Source organism: Leptodactylus fuscus, chromosome 5 (genome assembly GCF_031893055.1).
Source record: "Leptodactylus fuscus isolate aLepFus1 chromosome 5, aLepFus1.hap2, whole genome shotgun sequence".
Classification (NCBI taxonomy): Eukaryota; Metazoa; Chordata; class Amphibia; order Anura; family Leptodactylidae; genus Leptodactylus; species Leptodactylus fuscus.
In genome coordinates, this window is record NC_134269.1 from 121,252,139 (window position 1) to 121,278,708 (window position 26,570).

Here is a 26,570-nt window from a genome sequence, read left to right on the forward strand (position 1 = left end):
ATCCAACGTTCTGTGCAAAATATTGATCAATAGCGAATCTTAGGTATTCACGATAAATTGGATTTCAAGAGATGCTCATTTGCATGAAAGAAGAAGAGGTGCAAATCTTTCCATCATACTTCATGCATGTTATACATGCAAATACTACCATAGGAAATATATATATATATATATATATATATATATATATAGTATATCTCACTGCCAACTGTATGTGCAACTGTACTGAGCACCCACACATATATAGATAAATAGTATATCTGAAAATAATAAAAATTTAAGAAGGACACAGTTCAGTATTTTTGGGGGGCAAATTTTCAGAATTAAAAAGGAAAATATTGGATATTAAAAACCACATTTTTTGTACATTTTTCATATTTTACCCCATAACTAAAATAAAAATGGTCAAAAAAATCACCTGGACATTAAGGGCCAATGTGCTCTAGTGGTTTATTGGTTAAAACTTTACAGAAATGAACAAAACTAACATTGGAAAGGGAGGCTGAAAAAACATGAAAGGTCAGATATAAATATTAGATCTAAGAGGGAGATCTATGTATTTGTATGTGCACCATGAGTTTGTGTATTATATATATTAATATGTAATAACACAATGAATGACCTGTCCTTCTGGAATGAGAAGTGCAAACATGTTCCTGTAACGTGACAAGTGAACTACTTGTTTGTGGTATTGAGAAAAGAATTACTTGTTCATATGGACACTGACTATTTTCTTTATCAATTGCATACTGTGAACAGGCAGCCATTGTGCCTCACTGAGTAGACTTAATGGAAATCCAACTTCACTGCGTGTAATTTTGTCTGAACCTATTTATTGTCTGCTGTAGAATGGCTGTATTAGTAGTAATTTTTCATGCTCTGTGGAGCGAAAGTTTGTAAATTGAACTGGAAAATTGCATGCAAAAAATGTTTTGCAACAGGATACGAGACCCGATGAAATTTCACAAAATTATTTCAGTGTCATTTTCTACATCCTGTCAAACATAATTGAATATGCCATTAAATGTTTGTAATGTTGTTATATATGGTCAGCCCTCCAAAGAATAATGACCACATGGACACACAAATCCACTACCATTAAGAAATGTTAATATAGTATTGTTAAAGAACAAGGAAAAGTAAGTGCATTGTATTGGAAAACACAAGAATACTGTACATATTTTAGGGTTTATGGTTACATTAGTTATTGGCTAGCAGGACACTTTCAATTCTGGTTTTCCTGGGGATCTATTGTACAAGTATTATACTTTTTGTTGTAAAAGCTCTGGAGCCCTGAATGAGGTTATGATAGATAGGTTCAGAAGGCATTGTCCATTCAAGTGGTTGTCCAGGAATTGGGCAAACCACAGAACCAATAACGTACTTGAGTGATGTCATTGGTTCCTTTCCAGTGACCACTGAGGCCACCAATTGGTCTCAGCAATGACGTGGAGTGCAGAACATCTGGTGGTGAGGGCACGGCACAAGAGTGAACAGACAGCGATGGCAGACAACAGAATGCCATGGACAGGTAAGTTTCTTTTTTTTTTGTTATACCTCCCCTGACCTCCTTCATGGTTAGTTTGATTAAGATCAAACCATAAAATGTTTGCATACAACACAGTGTCTACATGCTGATGCTGCCTCTTTGTGTTGGTTTTCCCGATCTCCAGAACTTGCTGGAAGGAAGCCATCACTTGCTCTGTTTCACCTCATTCATAGTGGCTCAGCCCATTTATGGAGAAAATGAACACATTACATACAAAATTATATACATTTTACATATAAACATGGCAAATGCAAATGAATCAGAGAGCCATCGGTTTAGCAGCGTCCTCTAGGATGCTGCGATAGCATTAGGCTGCATATTGTATAGTTCATTCTCTAGCAGCCTCATAGCCATATGGGGAGAAGAGAACACAAACCACCAAAGGTAAAGAATAGGGCCCCAATGTATGGGTGAAGCCCACCCATACATTGGGGCCCTATACTAGCACCTCGTTCATCACCTAGCCATGGGTAAGTTATGCTGATAAACACATGTAGTTAGGACATGCGTTGGAGACTGAGGGATAGCTAAGCTGTCTTGGGATTATGGGCATATTTTTATAGGGACTTTATATCTCAATACATCTTTCACTGAGCCGCTTTCACATGGATAGTATTTTTGCATAGTAACAGCTGCTCTATTGTGACGAACATATGTTCAGGTGGATTTTTCTTCCCTACAACATTCTTTTCAGCTATCCTTATTGTGGGGGTCTTTTGATCCCGATTCCTTATACATATGTGTACAATATATGTAGGATATTGATTATATGCTTTTATCAGTCTTCTATGGTGATTATGCTATAGGTTGCCTCTGTTGGGCTGCCCTGTTTTTTACAGTATACCATTGGTCTCTATGTGTGTATTTTTCATAGTTATGTGTATTTTAGAGATTTTCAATAATAAAATATATTTTCTCATATGTTGAATGTCTTGATCTATTGGACTCTTTGAGTCCATTTTTTTGTTTGTATTGGATATTTTTTGGTCAGGACATGTTTGACATTACGGGGTCATTGATCTAGAGTCATATGCACTTTGCTAGATATACTGTTTTGTCTGACTCTTACGTGCTATGTTTCTTCTTCTATATTCAACTGATCGGCGCCTGGAGGACGCCGATGAGTTGAAAACACAGGCAATTAAAGCAGGAGCTGACACAGCCAGCTCCTGCTTTAACGCTGTGCTGCGGATTCTGTATGTGTAGCCGCGATGTGATGACGTCACATCGCGGCTAAAACTATATGAGTGAGCGAGACTGAGCGGGCAGCGGGGGAGCGTTGGAAGGTGAGTGTAAGTATTTTTTTTTTTTTTTAACATTAAGGTGGAACATAATGAAGGGGCAGATGAAGGTGGAGGGACGGCATGACACTGGGGCAGATGAAGGGGGGACGGCATGACACTGGGGGCAGAGATGGAGGGACATGAAACTGTGGGCAGATGAAGGGGGGACGGCATGACACTGGGGCAGAGATGGAGGGACATGAAACTGTGGGCAGATGAAGGGGGGGACGGCATGACACTGGGGGCAGAGATGGAGGGACATGAAACTGTGGGCAGATGAAGGAGGGGACATGAAGCTCTGGGCAGAGATGGGGAAACATGAAACTGGGGAACAGATGGGGACATGAAACTGGGGGGAAGAGATGGGGGGACATGAAACTGTGGGCAGATGAAGGGGGGGTACGGCTTGACACTGGAGGCAGAGATGGGGGGACATGAAACTGGGGGCAGAGATGGAGGGGGACATGAAACTGGGGGCAGATGAAGGGGTTATATGAAACTGGTGGAGAGATGGTGGGGGGACATATAATGTACGGGTGACTGTAGGAGGATTATACTGTGTGGGAGCACATGAAAAATGAATGAGAATGGGCGGAGTCAACATAAAAGTGGGCGGAACTAAACTCGCAGCGGTGCGCTGCATATTTTCTCCCTCTTTCTAATCTTCAAAAGTTGCGAGGTATGCCTAAAGCCATCAGAAAATACATATTTCTGATGGCTTTAGCCACTGAGAAGCCACGCTACTGTCTGCAGCAGCGCTATTCAGCTGAAACGCACGCCGTTATGGACGCGTGTTCCAAACTGAATGGGGTCACCGCAATATGAGGAACTGTATTGCGGGGTCACGGCATTAGAAAGGTTGAGAACCACTGATCTATAGGATAGAGGATAAATAGTTGATCAATGGGGGACTGCTGAGATGGAGGGGTGTTTTCCCTTTATTGGGAATTATGTCTGACTGCAGTCATACTGAATGTAGACATGCTCATGAAGCACAGAACGTATCTGAGCTCCCATTCACCTTAAAAGGAACTCCAGAGTTAATGGCAGGGCCGAAAAAAGCACAAAAAAAATCCGATGTTCATTTCACTTTATTTTTTTTTTAGGTAAGTGTAAACATTAAGCATTGAATGTATACCTATACAAGTTCATTTCTCGAATAGCAATTGAAGACAAATGATTAAGTTATAACGTTTTAAGGTAGATGTTCAATAACTTTGGTTGTAGGAATCTGTAAGGATTGGAGTCAGGGTCAGGCAGTGCAAAGTGATACAGCTGGGAAAGCAACACTGTGCAACTAATGACAAAAGGGGTCGCAGGCCCTGCAGCTATAACTATGCTGTAATATCTGAGATGAGGCAGACCAATGCACTTCCTAATTGAAGTGCGCCTACCACGACTCCTTACGCTTCTATCCGGCGGCTAGGATAAGGGGAGAGGAGGCCCTGAAAGTGCTAGGGACTGGAGTCATGGGGGTCACACCTAAACAGAAAGCACAGTGTAACTGCAATGCAAAACAAAAGACTAAACAGCATGGAACCAGGGAGGACCACAAGTCCCAGCAAGACACAGAAGAGAAGGCGAGGTCAGACGAGCAAGAGGTCGAGCCAGGAGATATAATAAAGGTACCAAATCAAAAGACAAGGGATAGTCAAAAATACAAGTCAGGTAAATAAACCAAGAGAACAGACCGAATACAAACAGACAGGGAATCAGACTGAGCAGAGGAACCAGGAACCACAAAGTGAATGGCTGGCAAGGATCCATGCCTGGGTGGGGTTTAAATAACAGCAGAGAACACACCTGATGGCTAACGGCATGGAGACTGAGAGCAAGGAAAAGATTAACCCTTAATGACCTAAGCACACCCAATAGAACTCCTAACACGTCTCCTAGGGAAACGCCGCACAGCAAGGAGACCACGGCGACTCCGTATCCTGACAGAATCCTATTAATATTATAAAGGTGAAAGTTTGTGAGTTTGGATGTTTGTGGGTTTGTGTGTTTGTGGGTTTGTGTGTTTGGATGTTTGGATGTTTGTTCCTCAATCACGCAAAACCCGCTCCACCGATTTGGCTGAAATTTCCCACAAACATAGTTACTACACTGGATTGCGCAATAGGCTACTTTTCGTCACAATAGCGCACTTACGTTTTTCCCAGGACCCCCACAAAACCCAAACTCACATCACTATCTCTGCAATCTCACACACTTTGGACCATAGCAAGCCACAAAATTCATATTACCCTCTACAGCAGAGGTCAGCAACCCCTGGCACACATGCCAAGAGTGGCACTCCTGCCATATTTCACTGGCACGCCAGCAGCACAGGACCTGCAAGAGTTAAATGAAGTCTGAGCATCCCTTCAGTGCTCTGCTAGAACTGAGGCATAAGGACACTCCCCTTCTCTCACTGCCCTTCAATGAGATGGGTGCAGGAAACCCAGGGGGTGGAGCTTAATCGCTCAGGTCTCTGCCTGCTATAGTGATAGCAACTGCCGTCTGCATCCTGCAAAGGTTCCCCGAGGAGGAGAGCAAGCTGCTAGCAAAGTGAAAGTAAGAAAAGCACACAGGTTCCTTCCTTTAGTTCCTATTCTCATTAATGTCAGGCATTTGGGGTTATTAGTTTATTGTTAGTAACTCCATGTGCCTCACATTAATAGGAATAAACCCCATCATGTCCCTCATATTAACCCCTTTGTGCTTCATATAAAGGTTGCTAACATGTGAGACATATGGAGGTAATAATAAAAAACCTCAATAATGAAGATACTTAATTATTACCTCCAAGTCTCTCACATATCAGTAACTCTTACACAAGGGTTAATGTGAGGGACATGATGGGGTTAATTGCTATTAATAAGAGGCGCATGGAGTTACTAAACTGTCATGCACAGGGCCAGACTTTTATCTACAATTGTGGATAACACTATGGTCCTGTACATTTCAATGGGCCCATACACATAGATCCTGCAGATTGCAGCCCTGTCAATTTATTTTTAATCTATAGGTCAGTGAAAACCATATCCGTGCCATTTGTGTGCAGGAGGCCTAAGGCTGGAGCACCACGTTGCGTTAACACAGCGTTTTGGTTGAAAAATTTTGCTGCGGTTTTATGAGCCAAAGTCACCGATGTACCGTTTCAACACACCACAAACACGTAACGGTCGATAATAATGTCACCAATCTGCCTTACTGCCCACCTTAGAATTACCCGGCGTCCCTTCACATAAACTAGAACTCAAGATTGGCGTCCCTGTTCTACTCATGCGTAATCTCGATGCGCCCCAATTGTGTAATGGCACGAGGCTACGTGTCACACTACTAGGAACAAATATCATTGAAGCCACTATTCTTACAGGAGCAGCTAAAGGTGACAGTGTGTTAACCCCACGCATTCCAATTATACCAAATAATTTCCCATTTCAATTCAGACGACTACAATTTCCCCTTAAGTTGGCTTTTCCAATGACCATTAATAAATCCCAAGGACAAACGCAGAAAGTAGCAGGAATACATTTGGCCACACCAGGCTTCTCACATGGACAACTTTATGTTGCTTGCTCAAGAGTATCCTGTGCCTAAAACTTACATGTACTGGCGGAAAATAACAAATCATACAATGTTGTATATCGAAGTATATTCACTTGAAATACCTCTGTCCCAAAGACACTATGTACAGTTTCTCAGAACACCGTATAGCAGCTGAAATACAAATTACATTCAACACAAAAGTCTCACGTATTCTCAACATTACAGCAAAAACAAGATACAAAGTTACATTTCATATCCCATACCTTATACACACTACGAAAACCTTACCCGAACCTGTTTACCCACTTCTACAATCACCGCAGATGAAGTTACAGGTACCAGCTAGTTCTTAATATAACAAGATCTCCTGTTCTCTAACAATGATAAAACTATAATTCACCGAATTAAGGTCTATGGTGGCAGAGACCAAAAAGCTCTATGAAGCATCGCTGCAGTAAAAGCCAACAAAGAGTTACTGCACTTGTGCCAGTCATGATAGAGTCAACAGATTCATAGCAACCTCCTATTAACAGAATCTCACATTAGAGGCCAAATGAATATCTCATTGAGATCACGCAGCATAGCTAAAGTTCTACTGATCCGAGAAGATTGGATAAATTGTGAAAGGTGCAATGGTGCTTTGTTGGTCTGACACTGTAAAAACGTTAAGTTAGACCTGAAAACACGTTATTCAGCATGGTTACCACAACATTATGGTCTTCCATTATCTCCCCCCCTTTGATTTTCAACAAAACAATGACCCAATACCTCTACATTAAATAAGAGTGGGAGAATAACAGAATACTACGTCATTTGTCCTGACCTCCACTTTTTTTCCCGTGGCCTAAATCCCACACAAGTAATTGAGTAGTTGGGGATGAGATGAACCAATATAAGTCAACTCCTCTAAGATTGATGAAAAGGTTCCTGTGAGGAGGGATAAAGGAATGCCAGCAGCATGCAAAGTATGTAAGACATGGGAGGTGCTCTATAGAATCACATACATTTGGTTACTTCAGGTTTCAATTTAAGTGCAAAGGTTTCAAGCTTTTACTATTACTCTAAAAATGTGAAGAATATTAACAATGAAGAGAAGCTCTTCTACCGTGTTTCCCCGAAAATAAGACAGTGTCTTATATTAAATTATCACTCTAAATATAGGACCTGTCTTATTTTCGGGGGGTGCCTTATTACAACCGGCAGTCATGCCGACACTTCCTTAGTGGAGCGTCAGCATGACTGCCGGTTGTAGGTAGTGTAGTGTAGGGGAGGGGGGAAGGTATCATACTTACCTTTCCCTTCTTCCTAGCAGCGCTGGTGCTGCTGTTCGTCCTGGAAGTGGTGAGCGGGGCTTAGCTAGGCTTCGGGGGGCGGGGCTTAGCTAGGCTTCGGGGGCGGGGCTTAGCGGAGCTTTGCAAGCTCCATTTCACTGACACAGCAGCCGTGCTCTGTGCTCCGTGTGCACAGGAAAGCCGGCTGCTGCCTCTTCTGTATGGCAGCTACTGCCTCTGCCTCTGGGATGAGCTGGGAGAGCTCATCCTACAACAGCAGAGGCAGCAGCCGGCTTTGCTGTGCACACGGAGCACAGAGCATGGCTGCTGTGTCAGTGAAGTGGAGCTCACTAAGCCCCGCACACGAAAGCTCCACTAAGCCCCGCCCACGAAACAACCGCTAAGCCACGCCCCCCGAAACCCCGCACACCACTGCCGGGCATGCCTTTTTTTCGGGGGATGCCTTATATTAGGCAATTCAACAGAAACCCCCGCATGCCTTACTTTCAGGGGGTGTCATACTTTCGGGGAAACACGTTATGGATGGGTGTGCGTGCTAAAAAGAGTTTGGCTATGCTGGATATATTCATGCACTGGTCAATTCCTAATGCAGCTGTTTAGTTAATGTTGATGGTGGGAACTTGCCAGACCCCCGATTTTAATAATCAGAGCCCCAGGGGAGGTGAGGGACCATAATAAACAGTGTTACTCACCTCGCCTGAATCCGGTGTTAATCCTAGCAGGCTCCGGGTCTGTATAGTAATGTCTCAGACCACGTGATATCTGGGACATTATAATACAGGCCCGAAGCCTGCTAGGAGTAACATCGGATCCCGGAGAGGTAAGTTACCGTGTTTATTATGTTTCTTCATCTTCCCTGAGTCTCTGATTATTATACTCGGGGGTCTGAAAAGACCCCTGAGTATAATAATAGTTCCGAGGTGGGCCATTATGTGGCATAATAGAGTTGGGTGGTCAACTGTGGGGCATAATAGAGGTTGCAGGGTCCACTGTGCCCCTGCAACCTCTATTATGCGACACAGCGGCCCCTGCAACCTCTATTATGCCCCAGTTTATTGTGTCACTGTGATGAGTCAAAGATGTCTATGTTGTAAACTTTACAGAGACAAGTCACATCTAGAAGATTGTCCGCCTCAGGCAGCAGAGAGGCTAGGTTCACCGCTGTGGTTAGCTGTATGCTATTAAAAATGTTAGGACTGACCACACATCATGTTCTTGTGGATTTCATATGTCCATTTCATGAGGCTGGTGCATGGGATGTTTTTAGATGTAACTGGAGTATAAGTGATGATTTAAAAGCAGAATAGTGACCAGCTCTGGATCTGACTGGAGTATATATGCAGTCACTATTCTGTTGTACATCATGTCTTATACTCCAGTCACCTCCAGAGCTGCAGTCACTATTCTGTTGTTACATCATCACTTATACTCCAGTCACATCCAGAGCTGCAGTCACTATTCTACTGTACATCATGTCTTATGCTCCAGTCACCTCTAGAGCTGCATTATGTCTTATACTCCAGTCACATCTAGAGCTGCAGTCACTATTCTGCTGTACATCATGTCTTATACTCCAGTCACCTCTAGAGCTGCAGTCACTATTCTGCTCTTACATCATGTCTTATACTCAAGTCACAGCCAGTTCTGCTACATCTGAGATGTAGCAGGGTTCAGCACACACTCAGCTCTGCTGCATCTGAGGGTGTAGCAGAGAACAGCATGCGCTCAACGCTGTTACATCTCAGGTGTAGCAGAGCTGTGCGCTCAACACTGCTACATCTGAGATCGGACCAGAATGGAGACTGCTGTGGACTGATCTTAGACTCCGCCTCCTCACAGACGAGCCTCCGGTAGAACCAGCATTGATTGGCTGAATGCTGTACTCTGTATGGTATTTGGCCAATCAACGCTGGTCAATGCATTCCTAGGGGAAAACGTCAGCTTGCGCAAATCGCAAGCTGACAGGGATCCCGACGTAATTCAGTGACTTGGGCATGTTAGATGCCCCCAGACATGCTTCCCCTGTTATCCCAGTTGCATTCTAGGGTGTTGGCATTATTTCCTGGGGTGTCATAGTGGACTTGGTGACCCTCCTGAGTCGAATAGTGGTTTCCCCCTTAACGAGTATTTTTTCCCCATAGACTATGATGTGGTTTGATATTTGATCGAACAGTCGAGTATTGAGCGGCTACTCGAATCGAATTTAGAACTTCAAACATTTCACTGTTCGCTCATCTCTAATACTTATGATTATTATATACTATTTTGTGTTCTGAGTGAATTTTGGGGTTGATGAATTGCATTTTCATACACAGGACAAAGACTTGTTTGTACCCAGCCTATATTGCATTTGTGCAGTATGTTCATTATGGAACAGTATTTTTCTTTTTTTTTTTGCATTATCTGTTCAAAGTACCAGTCACAAAGCGGTATTACCACTTACAGTATAGCTTGTCTACAATACTTTAAACCGCCAGCAGAGAGCAGCAGAGGTCCATGCCAAAGCAGTGTCTGACCTAAACAGACCTAATATGTATAACAAAACTGTGAATGTATTCAGCAAAGAGGCTGGACAGGAAAAGGTGGCTTCTATTATAAGAACATAATGCAATTTAAAGTCTTAAACTGAGTGATTTTAGGTCTCTTCCGTTTCTGCACCCTTTGGATTGATAATCATATTTCTTCACTCTGTATATTTGGGCCATAGTCACATATGGCAGATTTGTTGCAGAAGTTTCTGTGACTGTCTCATTCATTTGAATGGGGCTTGCAGAAATCTATACACAGGCTGTTCGAACAACCCCATTGAGATATATTGAATTGATTTATCAATTGCTTAAATCTGTTCAACAAATCCTCTGTGTGTAAATATAATCGTATAGTTTGTGCAGCTTCGAAACATCCTATTCAGACTCTATTGTGCGAATGCTCTCCAAAAATCCGCAGATTTGTAAAAGAGAATGAAATTGTAAAATTCAACATATCTTTGTAGGCTGTAATGCAGATGTACGAAATGTAGAGAAGCAAGCATGAAGTGGTGTGATATTTATTACCTGAATTGTGGGTAATTCTATCACCTAGCGTCTACCAAATTCACTATGTCAGTGTACGCAAGGCAGTACAATTCGTATGAATATAATTATCAATATGAGGTCTTGAGTGGCAGAAATATTTTAATATTTCCTTACTATAGTTATAGGAGTAAGGCAGAAAAAAGTCATTCATTTCTTAAATAGTTTAATAAAAAAAAAATAAAAAACTTTTTTTTACATTTTTTAAGGAAAGTCCTAAACGTCAAGCGCTCTATCACAGGCTGATAAGACATCTCAGTACAGCATCTACCCACGTGGGCAAGAGAATCTGTACATGTAAGGACTTGGTAGCAGGAGATGGGGTTTATATTCTTATGAATTCCTCTGATGTGTGATGAAACCTGCTGGAAAGCCGCTGAGATGCAGCAGAGCTGAGTATGCAGCAGGGTTCAGCGCACACTCAGCTCTGCTACATCTCTGATGCAGCAGTGCTGAGTGTGCAGCAGGGTTCAGCGGTTCTCCGGTGTAGCAGCAGCTCTCTGGTATAGCAGTGCTGGCCGTGTGCTTAGCTTGGCTGTATCTCCGGAGTAGCCAAGCTGAGCGCACGGCCAGCTCTGCTTCATCTCCGGTGTAGCAGTGCTGGCCGTGCGCTCAGCTCAGCTGCATCTCCGGAGTAGTTGAGCTGAGCGCACGGCCAGCACTGCTACATCTCGGCATAGGAATGCATTGACCAGCGTTGATTGGCCGAATGCCATACAGAGTACAGCATTCGTCCAATCAACGCTGGTTCTGCCGGAGGAGGCGGAGTCTAAGATCGGTCCACAGCAGTCTCCATTCTGGTCCGATCTTAGACTCCTCCTCCTGACAGATGAGCCTCCGGCAGAACCAGCGTTGATTGAGCGAATGCTGTACTCTGTATGGCATTCGGCCAATCAACGCTAGTCAATGCATTTCTATGGGAAAAAGTCAGCTTGCGCGTATTGCAAGCTGACAGGGATCCTGACCAGATAGAGCCCCAAAGAGCTGTGTGAGTGACATTCTCCCCTAAATAAAGGTAATCCCTAGCTAACCCTGCCTGTACATCTATCCCTGTCTCACAGTCACATAGTTTACAGTCTCATATGAACCGGATATTAAATCCACCATTCGTATAAAGTGGAAGTCACCTGAATTAGTAAGCCAATTACTTTTTCCAATTTTTTTTCAATGCCTACGTTGTCGTAGTTCCTGTCCCACCTCCTCTGCACAGTTATCGGGGCAAAAAAAGCGCCACGGAAGGTGGGAGGGGAATCAAATTTTTAGTGAGTTTGCCACCTGGTGTTCGACTGGAATCGAACATCTCGAGCAGCCTGATATCCGATCGAACATGTACTCGATCGAATGCTGTTCGCTCATCTCTAATAACTAGCAGAGCTATCTTACTAAGTCTAGTATAGCTAGCAGAGTTATGTTATGTACTAAGTCTGGATAGCTAGTGGAGTTATCATACTTACTAATTCTGGCTAGCTAACAGTTATCTTACTAAGTCTAGTACAGGTAGCACAGCGATCTTACTAGGTCTAGCATATCTAGGAGAGTTATCTTAGTTACTAAACATAGTATAGTCTACAGCAGGCATGTCAAACTCAGGGTACCCCGAGGGCCACATGAGTAACAAGAGGTTGTTGCGAGGGCCGCACACTGCAGCTAATGGCTAGGGCCTAGGGGACTGATCACTAATACCATGCATCGCAAAAATCCGGCATTTCTATTGCAGGCTACATAGAGTAGCCTACAATAGAAAGTATAGAATGACAGGCTGGAGCCTCACAAGGCTCCCGGCTGCCATAAAAACGCACGCAGGCCCCGAATCTTGCTCCGGGTGCCTGCGATTGCCGGTAAAATGGCACCTCAGTTAAAGCTTGCAGAAATCATTACTGTGTTTGAGTGCTGGGGAAGGGTTGGAGTGCTGGGGGGGGGGGGTGCTGGGGGAGGGGGGCTTCTGGATGTCTGGCCCTTCCTTGGGCCTGAGGACTGTTTTTTCCCACCCACTTGCAATTCTTTCACTTGGGGGTTAATATGAGCACTACAGACTGTAATGCTCCAATTAACCCCCAAGTGGAAGAATTACAAGGTGGGTGGGAAATAAAACAGTCCTCAAGCCCAAGGAAGGGCCAGACAGACATCAAAAAGCCCCCCTCCCCCAGCACCCCAACCCTTCCCAGCACAACAACCCCCCCATCATCATAAATCTAGTATTTATCCCCTATCCGTAGGATAGGGGTTAAATACTTGAAAAATCACAATTTCTTCTGCAGAAGCTTACCTGCTTCTGTTCTTCAGCCTGCGCAGTGGTCTTGTGAGACCGCATAGGACGCAGGCACACGTCGGGTGCGGGCCTGATTACGTGGCCACGTCACCCGGCATGTGGGGAGGAGGGGGCAGAGTGGAGGGAGGAGGGGGCGGAGCGGAGCAAGCAGAGAGCAGGCAGGGAGACCTGCTCTCTGTGAAGGGTGAGGGGCGGCCGCTGGAGCAGCGCTGCGTCCAGCAGGGCCGCCCCAATCCACCGCTCACTTTCCTTGTACATCTGCGGCCCGCACAAAAAGTCTCAAACTTTGTCTCTAAAGTTTAGAGACAAAGTTTGAGACTTTCGTGTGGGCCGCAGATATGCCTGTAAAGGGCCGCATGCGGCCCGCAGGCCGCATGTTTGACATGCCTGGTCTACAGCCTGTCTGAGTGAAGGGAAGGTTCTGATAGAAGCATTTTTCTCTAAGTTATATTGCAGTATTTCAGGTATAAACGGTACTATTGAGGATATAAACCAGTGTGAACTATATCAGTATAGAGGTTAGCTTACAGTAACATTGCTCCCATTAAAATAAACAATTTGAAGCTTCACATATAAAAATAAGAGCATGTATTTGTAACTTGTACAGTGTTCATCTTTTAAATGAGGTAAGCACTAAGCAAGTAGAAATGCCTTGAGCAATCCTGTTGTACTTTGTCCTTTTATCCATTTAATGATATAAAATCTGGCTGTCCCACTTTATTTTTTTTAATAGTCTAAAACATTGAGCTTACCAGTAATGCACATAAAGGATGATATCTATCTATCTATCTATCTATCTATCTATCTATCTATCTATCTATCTATCTCCTATCTATCTATCTATCTCCTATCTATCTATCTATCTATCTATCTATCTATCTATCTATCTATCTATCTATCTGTCTGTCTGTCTATCTATCTATCTCCTATCTATCTATCTATCTATCTATCTATCTATCTATCTGTCTGTCTGTCTGTCTGTCTGTCTGTCTGTCTGTCTGTCTGTCTGTCTGTCTATCTATCAATCACGTTCTTACATTAATGCTTAACCACTTTAGGACACAGTGAAATTTGATACTTAAGAATGCAATCCTTTTTTTTTCCAATATCATTTGTTAAAAGCCATAGCTTTTTCATTTTAAAGGGATTCTATCATTAGAATCCCATTTTAAGCTAATCCCATGTAGGAATAGCCTTAAGAAAGGCTATTCTTCTTCTACCGTTAGATGTCTTCTCTGAGCTGCTGTTCCTTAGATATTCCAATTTTCGTCCATATCCTAATTAGTTTTCTCACAGTACTGGGGGCGGTCCCCAGCACTCAAACAGCACTGGGGATGTCCCCAGTGCTGCAAGAAAACTATCCAGCGCCACCTTCTTCTTGGTCTCTGCCTCTTCTTCCTTGTCCCGTACCAACAACTGCACATGTCCATCACCATATTCCTGTGGCTGAATGGGAGAGGCCACAGGAAAATGGCCAATGGACATGCGCAGTGGGCGCAGTCGGCCATTTTCCTGTGGCCGAACAGGAAAGAAGAGGTGGAGGCGGCAAACAGTAGAAGGCAGCGCTGGATAGTTTTCTCGCAGCAGAGGGGACGCCTCCAATGCTGTTTGAGCGCTGGGGACTGCACCCAGTGGTGCGAGAAAGCTAATTAGCATATGGACGAAAACCGTAATATCTAAGGAATGGCGATGTGGAGAAGACATCTAAAGGTAAGGGAAGAATAGCCTTTTTTTCTTAAGGCTATTCCTACATGAGTTTAGCTAAAAACGAGATTCTAATGATAGAATCCCTTTAATATCAAACTAACCATATATTAATACCATCTTACTATGACTTTATAAAAGACCAGTAGCTTGGTGACTTATAAATACTGTACTTGCAAAGAGTTTTATCTCACACCTGCTTTATCCCTCAGTAGCCTTCTCCCAATTCCTTTTCTCTGACTATACCTGCCGTAGGGTCCATTCGGTAGCCTGCTGCCTGACCCTTACCTAAAGCTAGCTTCCTCTTAGATCTGTGAGCCAGGAATATGTGCCCACACAGCAGCAGATCTTAAGCAGGAGCAAGAAGCTGCAAGATGATGGGTGACTGAGGCCACCTCAATGTGATTGAGAAGGTGGGGACCAGGGAGGAACGATGCTGGTTGACATAACTCTGCACCTAGAGGTCATCTCAGCTGCCCAATTTGTCTACATTATATAGAAATATACAGGGTAGTATCTAGCCAATATTGATACATACTTTGGTGGACATATACAATGAGTATACTGCTTCATGCTTGGGAGAGTTGAAGGTCCAGGTATTCCTTCATATGTTCACCTATAGGGCATTTGAAACCTGCAGTTTAGTATTGGTGTTTGCTTTTGACCGGATCTCATCTTAATTTTTAGATTTCCCTTTCATTGTGCTTTGCTATCAATCCCATGGTGTTTTAGAACAGCATCACATGAGCAGCTAGAACCAGTACCATCTCTGCCTGCTGGGGGACAGTGTAATACTTCATCTACCTTCTCCTAAATAAGCTAAGAGTTAGAGAGTACATACTTTCAAATTCTTTATTATAATCAAAGACCAGTAGGAAACCAGCAGAGGATCTGCATGGGATCGACACAGGGAATGGAGACATGAGTACACTTTTTTTTATTCTAGTGCATTTCTTGCTTCTTTTGTTTTAAATGTAGTCAATCCATCTCAATGCAATTCATGCGGTCTTCATTTATTCTGCTCTCTCTTTAAATTGTGAAGTCAATGAGGTGGTCCTAGTCAGTGACTGATAGTCTCCCCTTTATAACTGTGCATACAGAGACAGCCATAAGTCACTGACAGGGCCATCTCCTTGATTTCTTAGCATAAATGAGCAGAGATTTCAATGGATAAATGACATTTTATACTAAACCTAAGCATGTGTATCTTCTTGTTTCTCCATGGAAAAAGAATTTGAATATCTTTTTATAGCCTAAAATATGAAGAAAATCTATAGAAAATATGTAATTACTACAAAAGCTGCAAAATATATACAGCCGGAGAAACAATTCATTTTAGGTGGAATTTAGCGGAGGAAAAAGGTATTTCAAAACTTGTAAGAAAGCAATAGGTGGAACCACTCAGTATTTCACAGTAAGAAGTGCTAGAATGAGAGGTCACACGGAAGCTGGTTGTTAGTAGGTGCAAGATAAATGTAGTGAAATGGTATTTTACAGGTAGGAAGAAATAGCCTTTTAGCAGAGGTTGTAAAGGTTAATGCCTTAAGAGAAGAAATAAGAGAATTTGGAATTACTTGGGGCGGGAAATAGTTTATTGCTAAAATAAAACATGACAAAGCCTTAAACACCATCCTAGGTTTGCAAGCTTTATGAAGAGAATCAGCATTGAAGGCCAAGCGGTTCCTTTGTTCTGTCAGAACGCTTGCTCGGACCACTACTATATCACTTTAAAATCTGCTCTGTTTGTCTTGAAGGAAAACTTAATGGTCTATTTGCATGTCAAAAGGAAACTGTGTTCTACTGTCCTAAATTGGATTACAGAAGAGAAATACCAAGTGTGAATGTTCACAAAACTTTGTGGTTCCTGTAGAGATGAAACAGACTTGGTAATGAGCTTACAGAAGGCTACAGATCAGCACCACAGCAGCATGTCAAGTAGCATCCATGAGAAAAGCAGAGCGAATATTGATAGCGATTGTTGGATATTACCATCATCTGCTTTCTAGACTGGAAAGCTCCATTTCTAGGAATATTTACCATATTAAACAATTGAGACTCTGCATACTGAGGGTCTCCTGTAGCAAAGATTCACAACCTGTTGGTCAGTGTCCCAAGTGATATTGTACAATCTGGATTAGGAATTTCTTTCTTGATATATATATATATATATATATATATATATATATATATATATATATATATATAATATTCTAACTGTTATATTATATTTTTGGGGTCGAAGAGGATAAAAAAAAATCACATTAATTCTTAGATGTCCATACCAGTGGCATACTGACAACTGAAGCTAAATAAGCTAAAAGAAGCTATACACCAATTCCTTAGCGGATATTGTTGGATATACCAAGAATGTATTGTTATAGAGAATAGTGTGAACAATATTCTTCTTATAATTGGAGGGTGTGAATTTAATTTTCTTGGTATCAGTACCATGCAAGGGTTCCAACAGTACCGAACAAGCCATAAATCTATTTTCATGTATTAACCCATAACACATTTCATAAGTACTACTACTACTGTACTACTAAGGGCTCGTTCACATCTGCGCCGGCACTCCGTACTTGAGGTTTCCGTTTCCTGCCTAAAACAGAGGCAGGAGACGGAAACCTGCAGGAGGCTTTCTCACCCATTCATTTGAATGGGTGAGAAAGCTGTCCGGCCGTGAGCGGCGGTGAGCGTTTTGCGCTCTCCGCCGCGAAACCGGGTTTTATAATCCGGACACAGAGTCGGACATGCAGTACTCTGTGTCCGGATAAAAAAATCCGGTTTCGCGGCGGAGAGCCTAAAACGCTCACCGCCGCTCACGGCCGGACCCGGTCTATGGTTTCCGTCTTCTGGCATGAAGAAGACGGAAACCATAGAACGGAGACCAGAAGGCAGGTGTGAACCTAGCGTAAATAGTAAATCAAGATAACTTAGTCAATGTATAGGATGTCTTATGAATCATGACATTTCTTTAAAAGGCATTCAGTTTGTGGACATTTTTAATATACGTTGTGTTTTCCATATTCACCTTTCCCAAAACTTTTGCGTGTTGTCCCTAAATGGGGGTATATTGATTTCATTCAATTATTATAATCTCTAGTTCTGACATAGCTTTTCTTTCACATAAACAATGTAACTGATAATTTGTTACCTTTTTAGGACAGAAGAGGGACGTGTGCTGCTGCTGTTTACCCAAACCAGATGGCTTAGACCCATCATAATAGGTTTTCAGTCTCTAGGTTTATATGTCAGTCCCCAGACAGCAACCATAAGTCTTACAAATGGCAAGAAGGTAGAGGACAAAATATACTATAAAGTTGCCTAAATATACCATAAAGTTACCTTTTTGTTCTACGTTATTGCATAAGATTTGACAACCTTGGTAAATAAAGATGACATGGCAAGACATTTAATGTTTGTTGCCTAGAAAGGACCATTTATTTTAGAGATTCTACAAAAACTGATTATTTTGACATGGATGAAATTCCATATTATTTAAAAAAATTTTTATGGTTGGTCTAGATGCAAAAATGTAGAACATAAAGGAAATATGGCAGTACAAATATAGAAGCATAAGAAATAATAAACATTATACAGGAGATAGGTTTCTGTCCAATGACCAGTCTTACAGATATTGTATATTTGGTCTGAGTTCACTGACTACACTCAGATATGTTATTATATTTCTTATTATTATAACCTTGTTATTCCCCATAATGGAGATCATTGTTATACAATCTTTCAGATGCTGTTCACACTATACCATCTTTGTGACTGGCCAAAAGAACTTACACATTACAAATCAGTTTTCTGGCAGATGAGACAAATGTCCATTTTACATGGTCAGAAATCTCTATGTGCAAAAACACCCAAGAGATACAAAAATGTGGGGAACAAGTATAAAAGAAGGAAGGATAGAAAGAAAGCATATTGTGCCATGTGATGTCTCATATGTGACACTCTGACAATGTACAGTGCAATAACACGAAGGCCTTTTTTTTTTGGTCTCTCAATAATACGATCCTCCTTCACTGCTCGGTTCCCATCTACAATGTAATCACATGAAACCTCACTCGTGCTTATGAATCTCTTTGCAGTATCTATTTTCTCTACCTTTTAAATTAAAAATTGTTATGTCTGTCTTTTTCGCAACCTATGTTTTCCCATGACCTTTTCTATCTTTCAGCACCTATTGCTTCCTCTCATGAATGCATTGGAAGGCTTTCATATATGAAATCTATTCTTTGTATCACTTTTCTTTATTCTATACCATTCTGCAGACCACACTAAAAATATCCCTAGCCAACCCCTCAATAGCAAAGCACTGCTAACAAACTTTTATACTAGTTTCATATCAACCTTTATGTCTATATTGATCTGTAAATGATTAGAAATTTTGTTATAATATTACAGAAAATAAGATTATAGTATCCACTGGCGATAATTTTATACATTTCTGGTCTATTACATGTCCTAGTTGGAGGTGGGCACAGAACTGTAGCCATTGAATACAAACCTCAAACTCATATTTGTGTGTATATGGGGGCAATACTTTATTTAGTGTTGCCTACCCTGATGATCACCTTCTTAAAAAGCACCCATTACACTGTTCCAGTTAAACTGATGTTTCACTGAAATACCTTGTTGGAAAGGATGAAGCTGACACCATACCATACGAACTAGAACCTGACCTGGACAACTGGGCAAACGTATAGCAAACAAAATTCAATGCAGATAAATGTAAAGCTATGCTGAAAATCTGCATGTACATCTTCAATCCTCGAAGTAGGTAAAAGAATCACAGATGGATGAGCCTTTGGGTGTAGATCTTTTACTACTAAGATAATGTGTATGAAAAAGCAGCAAAGATTCAAGAACAAGAGAGGTTTAATTTTGCTATTATACAGTTTCAGCAACTATTTCAATGGCATCTAGAGATGAGCGAGTACTGTTCGGATCAGCCGATCCGAACAGCACACTCCATAGAAATGAATGGATGCACCTGGTACTTCCGCTTTGACGGCGGCCGGCCGCTTAACCCCCCACGTGCCGGCTACGTCCATTCATTTCCATGCATGCGTGCTGTTCAGATTCGCTCATCTCTAATAGCATCTAAGTTGGTTGCTGCAGCAAGTTATCAGATCAACTTATCAGAAGTAAAACTTGCTATATTTGTATATTAGTGATGCCCTATTTAAAAAAAACAGTTCAGTTCATAAAATATATACCGCAAAGTTGGGTGAAGTGATAAAATGCATGAAGAATGGCACCTTTAATGGTTATATACGTTTTGAAAGCATTTTACATTGTTCCGATGATTCTTAAGTAAAAAAGGATGCTACTTGTGTTTCAACTCTCCCAAGCACATGTAAGCTCCCTTGAAATGTATCATACTCCATCCCTCATTCCTTTGACATCTGCAGTTGCTGGAGAGCCAGGACACTTCCATACACAATGGCCAATCCTGCCATAATGGAGAGCTGCTGCAAAGAGCATCTGTCACTATGGGGGCTAGGCATTGTCTGTGCATTGATTTAAGTAGCAACTATTTAAAGCTTTAATCATCATGTTGAAGCCTTGAAGGGCAATAAAATACCATATTCTTTTGGGAAAGAGCTTATCCAGTAATGGGCAAAGAGGGCGTTTCATGGCATTTACTTGTGTTGAGTTGAAGCCAAGAAATAGAGACCAGTAGCGACCAGCAGCACCTGGTAGGAATCAGAATGTAACCACCTGGGAGTAATTGAGGTAGCACTGCTTAACCCAATCTTAGCCTGTTTTTATTAGTTGGACAACTCTTTTAAATCATCACATAGGAGATAACTAAACAACTTATAAAAGGACATAATGCTTGTCTTAAATGATTTCTTCTAAAAATACAAAAAAAAAAATAAATTCAAATCTTCAATCCTGTTCTAATCTAGTGCAGATACCCTGGCAGAACTCACTAGTCTTTGTTTACAGGCTGTCAGGGCTCATTCACATCTGCACCTGGGGGCTCCGCTTTCAGGTTTCCGTTTCCTGCCCGAAACTGGGCAGGAGATGGAAACCTGCCGGCATTTTTCAAACCTATTCAAATGAATGGGTTTGAAAAGTGTCCGGCCGTGAGCACTGGTGAGCGTTTTGAGCTCTCCGCGACAAAACCATTTTTTTTTAACCGGACACAAAGTTGGACATGCAGGATTTTGTGTCCGGTTTAAAAAAAACAGTTTCGCTGCGGAGAGCTCAAAACACTCCCCGACGCTCACGGCCGGACAGGTTTCCATTTTCTGCATGCAGAAGATTGAAATCTCAGAACGGAGACCGGACGCTGGTGTGAACCCAGCGTCACCATGTGGCCTCTTCAGTCTATCAGTGGCCTCAGTGTTCATATGACTACTGAGGTCACAAATTGGCTTTGGTGTCCATATGATTCCAACTTGTAAACAAAAACTTTTGGGGATGACTGCAGCATCTGTGCTGGACCAGCAAGAATGGAAGAGGCAAAAATGGCATTTTACTGTATGCATTTTTTTTTTTTTGCAAGAAGAAGGAATACCCCTTTAAACCATTAACGACAGCTTAATACATTGTATTTTTTTTTATTAGTTTGAATCCTAGAGTTCTATTTTTCCAATTTTTGTCATTTGCACAAGTGTTTTTATTTCTCTTCCCTGTATACAATTGTATAAAAGAAACTTTTCCATTGTCATCTCATTGTGTATTACTGTGACCTTGGCTATGTAATGTGATTAGGGACGGCTCGGGCCACATCAGGTACAATCTTAGCATAATAAAATAAATACATTTATGCTGCTTTCCACCTGGAAGGTGCTGATCATGTGGAAAGTTTATTGTCAATCAATCCTCTGCTATCTCTGAAATCCACATGTGCTCTTCGGATTGAATGTTAAAATAACCTGGACAAGGTTGAAAGTAGGAAGGCAGAAATGACTTTCAGGCATCTAAAATTCCAGCAAGCACTTCATCATAAAAGCATCGCTGGTTAAAAATGAGACAGTCAACAAACTGAATTTGAGGCAGAAAGGTGAGAGAAGGAACGAAATGTAAAGGACATAGATCTAAGGTCCAAAGTAACATCTGTGATAGTGCATCTAATTCAGTTATTATTCCATCTGCTGGCTGATCTAGACACTGAGCCAAGAAAATGTGATACTATGTGTATATAGAAGGTTTACACTCCACTGCACCATGATGAAAACTTATCAACGCACAGCCGAAAAATCACCCCATCCAATTGCTTCACCCACTGAGAGGAATCTGTGTCACATAAAGAACAATAGGCATTCAAATCGGCAATAAATTGCTTACATTTTATTTTCTCCAGCAATCTTTGTTCCTTCAAGGTGTCATCTGGAAGAGGACGATTACATTATCCATCATTACCTACAAAGGAACAAGAGCGGCTCAATAATGCTAAATATTGAGTTATTATTGATTTATCCAGCTCAGATGTGTTAGCAACAAACTTGTCTGTCAACAATGGGATTAATTCACAGAACTGATGTTAAAAGAAACCCATGTGGCCATTGGTTGCTATGTGTATTATTCAGATCATTGTCTTTTTGTGAGACATATACAATAGTAAAAGATGCTGACCTTTGAGCACCGGCTGGATAGCAAGTGTTGATGTTAGTATCTGTAACCATAATTGTCATTATTGTTCTGTATGAACCACTGTCCAATATCACTCACAGAGTCATTGCAGATTTTTCTTTATTATTATTTTTTTGATCTCTTATCAAGATAAAGGAACAATGTGACTTTTTTTTATTGTTAAACATCTCTCTACTAATAATGATTTCTGAAGTCCTATTCTTGGTAGATAGCGTTGACCCTTACCTCGAACTCTTACTTGGCACCTACATAAATCATTAGAAACTGGATTCTTAAAAAATTCCATACCTTGTCTAACCTACATTTTTATGGCAGCAATTAGCGCTTCGCTGTTCGTCCCACTGAGAAAGGTCACTATTCTTGCATTTGAGAAGACTGTGTAATGAGAGAGCGGAGAAATGTATTAATAAACACATAATATGAAAAAGTGTCATGAATAAGTGGAAGGTATGAAAGTTGTAGGTCAATGTAATGCCATCAAATGGCAGATTTGTAGAAGAAATATGATCAGCTATTGTATGATATACAATATAGAAATATTGCTTTACATCTTGATTACTGTGGTTTATCAGCCGGCCATGTATATGTGACGGCCATTTTGTTTTGCACTGCTGACGCCATATAATACACAAAGGACATCTGAGAATATATCAATATATTTTAGTTTTGTATTTGTAAACTGCTGTAGGTAGGAAAAATACAATTTATGCTTTATTGTGTATGGTATAATAATGTTCTATTAATGCTGATAAATTTCTCAACTTACTACTGTACTTTTTCATTGTCATCAAAGTGAATGTTTTTGACATAGGAAACCTAATCTTTAAAGCATGAAAGCTGCTCAGGCGAGTCCAAGGTGATGTTGTTTTCAAGGTCAACACGAGCTAGCCAAAGAAGATGTCAAATCTGAATTTAATGACTAAAGTTAAAAGACCCAATGCTTTCTGCAGTGTCTAAAATATGGAAGAAAATGTTAACATTCTGCACATGACAATTGATCATGCTGTTTGTCTTATTTTTACAGTATTAAGACAAATTGCAGAGATACAGTCTACATTTATAATCTCGAGTGGTTTTATTGAAAATGTACAGTTTAAGTAACTTTTTTCCCTTTAACCCCTTCCTGCACCATGATATAACAGTATGTCATGGAAATGTGTACCTTAAAGAGAACCTTTCACCCACAGTATTATGTATTGTCTGCTTTCCTTATGTGCACCTGAGTGCAGGAGATATCAGTATATCAGTGCCGTTAGTTTTGGCACTAATAGCTTTCCACCATCAGAAGGGTGGGCCTTAGTACCTAGTGTCATCACTGGGCGGTAGAGAATGTCCATCCCAACAGTGCTCTTCCATAGCATTGTACTGTTAGAGAGGGCATTCCTTACCACCCAGTGATGACACTGACCATTAATGCCTGCCCTGACTGTGAAGGTGTATTGTATAGGGCTCATATAGTCAAAGCTGACAGCTTTCCAGTGGTAAATAAAACTGTAGGTGCCAGAGGACATGAAGGGTCCTCATTAATTAAACATGACATACTATTATGTCATGGTAATGTCATTTGCTGGCACTCACATGTAACACCTGCAGCCAGAGCTGATCTCCAATCATGGGTGCTAACCCCTTAGATGCCACAATTAATTATGAATATAACATCTAAGGGGTCACTGCAAAGGGACTACACCATGGCCACCTATCTGGAAAAAATACCCCACCCCAAACACAAACAAGAAGTAATTTTGTTGCACACACTTAGTGGTTAAAGTGAAAAAAAATTTTTGTGATTTTATTTTAACAGGATTGTTAACGCCATTGACACAATGCAAAGTAGTATTGACAATAAACTAGATCCGTAAATAAATTTATTTACGGATCTAGTTTATTGTCAATACCACCCCAAACACAGACAGACTCTGATCCGGTACAGACTGAGCACCCACAGCCTAGAGATAGAGACGGCGTTGCACAGGCAGACATACAAGCCACAGGAAAACAGATTGTGCCAACACTGTGACCAAGGGGCCCTAGAAGACGAGGCCCATTTCCTGCTACACTGCACCAAATACTCAGCTGTCAGGGCCACTTACTTCCAAAGTCTCTCAGCCCACATCCCAGACTTCACATCTGAAGACAAGAAGAGGAAACTCTACATCCTACTAGGAGAAGAAGAGTCCACCATGGAGATCGTGGCCCAATATGTGTCAACCTGCCACCGAATGAGGGTAAGATGAGACTCCAAGGACTATTATACCCCATATCATCCACCTACCCACCCTACACCTGCCCATACCCACTACATGTCCATTATCCACCTGCCACCAAACGAGGAGAACAACGAGACCCCAAGGACTATTGTACCCCAAACCACCCACCCTCCCACCGATCTACCCACCTACTCCACTCCAATAATTTATAGGCACTCCAAACTTGTACCATTAGAAAAAACATATCATGCTGCAAACAAGCAAGCTCTCATATGGCTATATCCCTAGAAAAAAAACAATAATAGCTTGCACAATATGACAATAAAAAACCAAAAATCGCCAAATCTTTAGAGCAGAACTGGCTGCAGCAGGAAGAGAATGTATAAGATGTGCAAGTGTATGTCAGGGTACATCCCAGATTTAGAGCTTATGATGGAAAAGACAGCAAAAGTGAACCCCCAATCATAGGAGCTACTGGGACATAGTAGGGAATTTGTTATATTCAATGTACTCTGCAAAGCTTTACATATTCACTTTTCACCATCCACTCTGCATTCATATCTGGGAAAACTAATGCTCATCCCGCCCTTAAATTCTTTGAGGGGTGCAGTTTTCTATATCTGACTTTGTTATTGTTTATAATCCTACTAATATTATAAAATGTGAAAGTTTATGTGTTTGGATGTTTGTGAGTCAATCATGTAAAAATGGCTCAACGGATTTGAATGAAATTTGGCACATAGATAGATTGTAACCTCAATTAAAACATAGGCTACTTTTTTATCCCAGTAAATGACATGGTTTCATGACTGTTATGAATTTATGTTCACATACTACATTACACTGCTCTTGCAGCAGCTTTATCTCAGCCAGGTCTGTTATCTCTCTATGTAAACACATGCTAACCCTCAAGGATTCTGTACACACATTTGCATATTATCTGATCAGCCCCAGGCAATATGTTGACACACTGAATGGGAAAACACCTTTAATCCAAATTGTCAGTTTGCTACTTTTAAACATGTCGGGAAAAAGAAAATCTAATTTGTTGCAAAATTCTAAAACGACAGCTATGAATGTAGACAGAAGTCAACAGAGTTCTCCTCAAGCGGAGCTGATGGGGATCATCAGTGCCAACAGCACACTCATTTATATGGTGTCCCAGTGAGCTGCTGAGATTCTGGAACAATCATGGGCACAGGGCGAAGAATGAGTCCAGCGGCAAACCAGGTTAACAGCTGCCGAAACACCAGAGCAGGCGGATTATCAACGCCAACAACACTCTCATTATATGGCATCCCAGCGAGCTGCTGAGATGCTGGAAAAATCACGGGCACAGCACGAAGAATGAGTTCAGCGGCAAACCAATTTAACAGCTGCCGATACGCCGGAGCAGGCAAACCACTGACGGCAGCAATTTTCTGAATATAGGCGGATTATCGATGCCAACAACCTGCAGACGAAGTATATACATATATATTTAGTATGTTGTTAGACTGCTTCACTTTGTGAATATACTTATAATAGCATTTTTTGCAATGGGAATCCTCTTTGATATTCACAATCGTCCACTCTCTTTATTACTTTTTATTGGAGTCTGAAAAGTTGAAATATATAAAAATAAAGTTACAAAGAATTATCACTAACAACAGATGTGTAGTTTTATCCCTCACCTTTTTGAAACATCAGAACACATTATAAAGGAGAATCGCACGATCCTGAAAGTGTGAATTCAACCATAAATGTAGGAAAGGTGTTGAGGTATTAGTCAGATATCACTGTCTTCACTATCTTCATTTTCTAATGCAAAAGAGCTTAAAGCATAAAACAAAAGTGGCTTTGCTGGAAGAAAGAAAAGATCAAGTGCAATATTAGGCAGAAAGAGCAAATAAGAAGGAAAACCAACAGTCTGTGTTCGATTGTGGCCAAGGAAGAGAATTATGAAAGTCTTTGAATGGTCCTCAAAATTTAGGTTACTCTGAGATATTTATCAGTCAATTGGCAAGTACTGTTGCTTTGCGACTACTCTGCTTTAACATAT